At 42.4% G+C, this 6,728-nt stretch overlaps 1 non-coding gene across 1 annotated transcript; it reads left to right on the top strand.

The window, feature by feature from the left end:
• Positions 1 to 1,340: 1,340 nt before the first annotated feature.
• On the top strand, positions 1,341 to 1,460 carry LOC145392605 (5S ribosomal RNA). The gene has a single exon (XR_013896036.1). It is a non-coding gene; the product is annotated as a 5S ribosomal RNA (ribosomal RNA).
• Positions 1,461 to 6,728: the final 5,268 nt, after the last annotated feature.

Here is a 6,728-nt window from a genome sequence, read left to right as displayed (position 1 = left end):
AGAGCCTGCAGCAGGTAGGGCACCACCACAAAAGCAAGCATGTGGGTGGCCATGATGATGAGCCTGCACTCACAACAAGAGAAAGGCAGTAAGTGGGGAGGATGTAGGGGTGCTCTAGCGGATGGCATGGGAACTACACACAAAAACACAGCTAGTCTGCACCGCACGCAGCAAGTTCAAAATACGGGGGAGAAAAAAAGTAGTTTATTTTTTTATTTTTTGCGATTTGGGGCAATTTTGGGAATATTAAATCCCGTGACCAAAATATCCGGTAAGTGGGGTGTCCGGAAAGTGGGCGCCCAGATAGTATGGGGATTACTGTATATATGTATATACACTGTATATATATATATATATATATATATATATATATATATATATATATATATATCATCATCCAGACCTCCTTTCCCACCCCAGGCCAGGGTGAAGAGTAGGAATGTCCAGACAGCCCAAATTTGCTCAAACCAATGGGCCACGCTTCTATTCACTCATCATTCAAGCCCCCGGAATCCTGACTCTGTCGGATAAACCAAAAACATTCACCACATTCTGTAGCTTCACATAATCATATTCAATAGAGTCAGCCCAGATGCTGCCATGTTAAAAAATGGTGCCAAAATCCCTGATCATGCGCTTCTCACAACATTCATCCAGCCAGCTCGATCTCCAGTCAGTTCCCTAGCCTCACCAACTTCCAAACCTTTATTCCTCACACATTCATCCACGATATCTCTCCAACTTCTCCTTGACCTACCTCACCTCCTCACTTCTTCAAATTTGCTCAGATATACCCTTTTCACCACTCTATTGTTATCCATTCTCTCCACATGACCATACCATCTCAGTACACTCTCTTCGATTCTGGTGTCCGCCGACTTCCTCACTCTGCATCTTTCACGAATCACATTATTTCATATCCTATCCACCCTCTGTACTCCACATACGTTCCTCAGCAGTCCGATCTCCACTGCTCTCACTCTTGACTTTTCATTTTCATGCCACACCATAGTCTCACATCCATATATTAAAATTGTCACTAACACTCCTTCATGTAAGCCTCGAATAGCTGCAACACTCAAGCCTCTGTTTCTTATCAAGGCCTTCATTGCACCAGCTACTTTTCTTCCTTGTGTCACTCTACTTTCAACTTCTTTGCACATTTTCCTCTCTTTTCTATCACACTACCCAGGTATTTGTACTCTCTCACCAGGGGCGTCATTTCAATTTTCCTTGGGGGGGGGCATAAGCTATTTAGGAGGCCCCCCTCCCCACATGGGTGGGATGGCGAGCGAGCATTTTGAAGCCACATGCAATGCTGTATTTAGAGAAAGCAGTAAACAAATAGGCCATACCACGTTGAGTACACCGCTTCCCGTCAGATCAGCGAAGTTAAGCAACGTTGGGTCTGGTTAGTACTTGGATGGGTGACCGCCTGGGAACACCAGATGCTGTTGGCATAACGTTCTCCCTACGTGTCAAGTGGGGTTGGTGGAGGATTAGTGCCCCTCCCTGTAAAACAATTAACTCTAAGCCCTTGGCCACCCCGTTTGGGATACATGGCGTCTGGCAATGAATGAATATATATATATATATATATAATATATATAATATATATATAACATATATATATAATATATATATATAACATATATAATTATTTGTTAAACCAATTACTTCCTGATAAACTCACTAATGGATATTCTAGCATTGACAGTATTTCTGTGTGAAGTTGAATATGTAATTTAAAGTGCATGGTAAAGTACATATCACTGCATTATATGCTAATGACCTTGGATAATAGACCAAATAGCAATTAAAATATTTGTATTGGTGAAGGCTTAAACTGACATCATTCTTATAGCCTAACGAAAAGATAATTAACATAAAATTGAGAATGAAAAGATGTAAACTTGTAACTGAATTAAAAATGGAAAGCTTTTAGCTTACTAGCCCCCAAAATACCATGAACCATATAAAATAATGTGAAAAAGTAAGCTGTACATTAAGAGGTGGGAGAAATAAAATGATGGTTTTTAAATTTGGAAGACGCTTACGTAAGAAGAATATAGTAATTTTAGAATTCTTTAGAGGAAAATGAAAACTAAACTACAAGGAAGAAGGGTTGCTGGTTCGTTGAAAGCAGTGATAAGAAACAGGAAGTGAGCATGGAAGTGAAAAAAGTTACTACATGACAGTATTGTGATACCAACTCTAACGTATGGAAGTGAAGCTTGGACGTTGTTGGAGGGACACAAGTCAAGAGTGAGAGCAGTGGAAATGAGTTATTTGACAGGAGCATGTGGAGTCACATGGAGAGACAGGCTGACAAATGAGGAAGTGAAGGAGCGTTGTGGTGTGGATGTGGATGTGATAGGAAGCGTTAGGAGAAACACACTGAGGTGGTTTGGCCATGCGGAGAGGATGGAGAGTAAGAGACTGACAAGGAGAGTGTATGTGAGTGAGGTGGAGGGGGAGAGATGGAGGGGAAGGCCAAGGATGAGATGGAGGGATGGAGTGGAGAGGTATATGAGAGAAGGGGGTGTGAATTGGGAGCAGGGCAGTGAAATGGTGGGGGACAGGGTGACGTGAAGGCGATTACTTTATGGTCACCACGTATGGGATTAAGGCATCTGGCCATAGATAGATAGATAGATATTTATTGCATTGAAAAATGAATAAACTACTGCAACAGTGGATATCTTCTTGTTCTATGCTTTGCAAAGTTATCAACCAGGGTGTTAAAGTTAAGATTTTCAACAAGTTACTTTTCTGAGGCCATAAGTAGCAAGTCACTAAGCGATCATTTCTCCTGGAGGTTCTTAGATATGTCTTGACTAAGCTAAGTACTGAAAGAAGTCATTCATTGCCTGCAGTAGTTACCGGAAGGATATGAATTTTGATAATGTTCACTATTTCTGAATACGCACAATCTAATGGTTTGAGTTCATATAATTAAAGCAGATTCTTTGGCTTGTCACTCTTAGAAAATGTTTTTTTTGCAACAGATATTTGGGAAACTAGAAGAATTTCATCTACAGTATGTATACAGTATATCTTTGTAAGCCTGTAATCTAACAGAAAGCTTCTCATATTCTAGAAAGTCTCTGGAACTGCAATCAAGTGCATTCTTTGCCTTTATTATGAGCACGTTTTGTGTGAAGCGAATATCAAGCTCTGAGAGAAATCTATCTATCAAAACAGGTTCTTTTGATTTCAGTTTTTGGAGCAATACAAGTATTCACGTCATTTCTCCCTAGCGCTGAATCAGTTTATAAGCTCTTTAGTCCTGATGATACCTTCTGAATTATCTTAGGTTTAGGTCTGCTCAACTGATCTGAATTTTCCAAGTTGGTATCTGCCTCATATGTTGAAGCAAAATCTTTAGCTTTGTCAAAAATATCAGAGAAAGCCTCGTCCGTTCTCAAGACCTGCAATTCCTTAATAGTTGACGGTATGAGAGAGCAAGCTTCAGATAGTAAGGCTTCCTCTGCTTGAAGCTGATCTGACAAACTATTGGTGACTCCAAGGACTTGTTCAATAATATGTAGATCCATTACGAACCTGAAAGACTAACTTTTTGTACAGTCCATTTGCTTCTGCCGCAGCTTCTGAATCAGAACCCTCTGAAACTGTATGCAGCACTGATAGCAAACTTCCATAGCAAAGCTTAACCTTTGATACTGACCTATAATAGTAAGACCATCTAGTTATAGTAGGTCTTTTTAGTGTGAAAACCTGAAGATCTGCTTTCTGTGCCTCTGTGAAAAGATGGTTCACTGTGTTACTGTTTAATAAATGTGTAAAATGTGTTAATAATTGAAAAAAATGAAGAGAGGCCACTGGTATTCTTTATGCAGTCGCCCAGTACTAAATTCACCCGGTGTGCATGGCAGTGTATGTATATTGCTTCATTTTCGTTTTCGTTTTCGTTTTTAAAGGCTCCAACATGCTTGCATGTGTTGGCCTTCGTCACCTAATGGCGGCTCTCCACGCTGCACGATCGATTGCAGCCTCCCTGTTCAGTCCCTTAACCCTAAGGTCACACTTAATGACCTCGTCCCATGTCTTTCTCGGTCTACCCCTCTTAACCCCACCCCCAATATTAACACTTCTCACCTTCCTCACCCAATTATCATCCCCCATCCTCTCCACATGTCCAAACCACCTCAATCTACCTCTCCTCATCACAACACCAATACACTCCAGTCCCATCCTACCTCTCAACTCTTCCATTGTAAACCCAGCCCCTCCAGGCCTTGGACGCAGGGACGCACTGCACATCCACCTAATCATTGTCATTTCTGTACGTCTGGGCCGGCGAATATCTTCCTCCTTCACTGCCCAGGTCTCACTGCCATACAGCATTACACTCCTAACACATGCTGCATACAAAGACCCCTTAGCACATAGGGAGAGCCCTCTCAATGTCAGGAGAGGCAAGAGCTCCCTGAACTTCTTCCAACCACTTCTCACTCCAGCCCCATCTCCAGCACACAACATGTCTCCCAAATAACAAAACTCTTCCACACACTCAAGAGATTCACCAGCAAGTTCAATCCTTACACGTCTGACAATCTCCACCTATCACCCCGGCACGCCGTACACATAAAATTAGCATTATCTCGCAGTCTACCTCTGATACCACTACATCTCTTATGCACCCATTTATCACACACACCGCACAAGATGGAATTACTTCCCACGCCCTTGTGGCAAACTGCACATGGCCACTCTCCCTCGTCTTTGACAGTACCGCCACCAACCCTAGATATCATCACTTTTGTTTTATCTGCATTTACCCTTAAACCCTTTTGCCCCATACCATCTCTTCACTTCCTAAACCTTTCCTCCACCTCCCTTTCATTCTCTGCAATCAACACCAAATCATCAGCATACAACAACTCCCACGGGAGTCCGTTTCTAAAGTCACGTGAAAGGGCTTCAAGTACCATGATAAACAACATGGGACTCAAGACTGACCCCTGATGCACACCAACATTCACGGAAAACTCATCACTCAAATCTCCATTCACTCTCACCTGGGTGTTAGCACCCACATACATGGCCATAACCACCCTAACCAGCCACTCCTCCAAGCCAAGCCTTCTCATTGCCCACTTCACCACCTCTCTAGGGACTCTGTCAAAGGCCTTTTCCAAATCAACAAAAACAAAATAAAGATCCCTTCTCCTACCAATATATTTTTCCTGAAGCTGTCGAACAATGAATATGGCATCAGTGGTCCCCCTACCTGGCATAAACCCAAACTGCATCTCATCAATATTCACTCTTTCTCTAATCATACCTTCTAAAACTCTCTCCATTACCTTCATTATCTGATCTAAAAGCTTTATACCTCTTTAATTTCCTCTTTCCAGGGCATCACCCTTCCCTTTATACACATTTACAATTACACTCTTCAGCCAATCATCTGGGACAACGCACTCATAAATAATCCTATTTATCAGGTCAGTGACTAAACTCACCCCTATATCACCTGAGGCCTTCAACATTTCGGCAGTCAACCCAGACACACCTGCTGCCTTCCCCACTCTCATCCTGCCTATTGCCTCACTCACAGTAGCAGTATCAATCAAAGGCCAAGGACCATACACTGGATCTGCTGGCTCCAAACCTTCACTGTCCCAGTCAAACTCCTCATTCAACAACCGGTTATAATGCTCCCTCCATGCATCTTTAATATCCTCACTGTTCACCACCACCCTTCCTTCATCATTCTTCACACATTGCTCACCTATGATATCCCGATTATCCCTCTTCACCTGACCTGCCACCCTAAATATATTTTTCCTTTCCCCATGATTTAGGTTATCAAGTAATTGTCTCTGTGACTCAGACTTTGCCCTGTATACCTCTCTTCTAACCCTACGCTTGGCAGCCAAATATTGCTCTTTGCTACCACCCTTCTTCCATTCCCGGAAAAGCCTTCTTTTCTCCTTAATTGCAGCTTCTACACCCTCATCCCACCACCAAGTTACTTTATGTCTTGGTGGTCCTCTTGTCCAGCCGCATGTTACATCAGTATCTCTCAAGAAATTGTTCTTGAGGGCTCTGTACTGTTCATTAACGCCTCTGTCTACAGCTCCCTGTTCAGCCACCACTCTCCTCAACTCGCTATAGAAGGCATCCCTTACTACTTGGTTTTTCAGCTTCCATATTTTCCTCCTAGGTACATAAGTCCTCTTTTTCATCACTTGTTCTTTAAGCACCATATCACAAATCAATAGTTTGTGCTGCTGCACACACTCCTCACTTCCTATAACTTTAACATCCCTCACTAACCTCCTATCGGCCCTCCTAACCAGAAAATAATCTATCTGACTGCTATTTCCCCCAGACTCATACGTAATTAACCTACTGTCTCTTTTCCTAAAATATGTGTTGCACACAATCATGTCCGTTGCCTCCCCAAACTCGAGTATCCTTTCCCCTTCTGCATTCCTTAGACCATATGCACATCCCCCATGCACTCCTTCATAACCTTGTGCTGCTTCACCTACATGACCATTTAAGTCCCCTCCCAAAATCACTATCTCATCATCCCGCATACCACCCATGACACGTATTAAATCATCCCAAAATCTATCTTTCTCTGATTCATCCAATCCTGCCTGTGGAGCTTATGCCGATATAATCGCAGCTATCTTTCTTCCCAACAGAATTTTCACTACCAATATCCTATCGCTTACTCTCAAAACATTCAT

The sequence above is a fragment of the Coenobita brevimanus genome, chromosome 22 (genome assembly GCF_032717465.1).
Source record: "Coenobita brevimanus isolate Jiangsu-jjx chromosome 22, ASM3271746v2, whole genome shotgun sequence".
Classification (NCBI taxonomy): Eukaryota; Metazoa; Arthropoda; class Malacostraca; order Decapoda; family Coenobitidae; genus Coenobita; species Coenobita brevimanus.
Note: the sequence above shows the minus strand (reverse complement) of the source record. Positions and strands in the feature narration are given on the sequence as shown.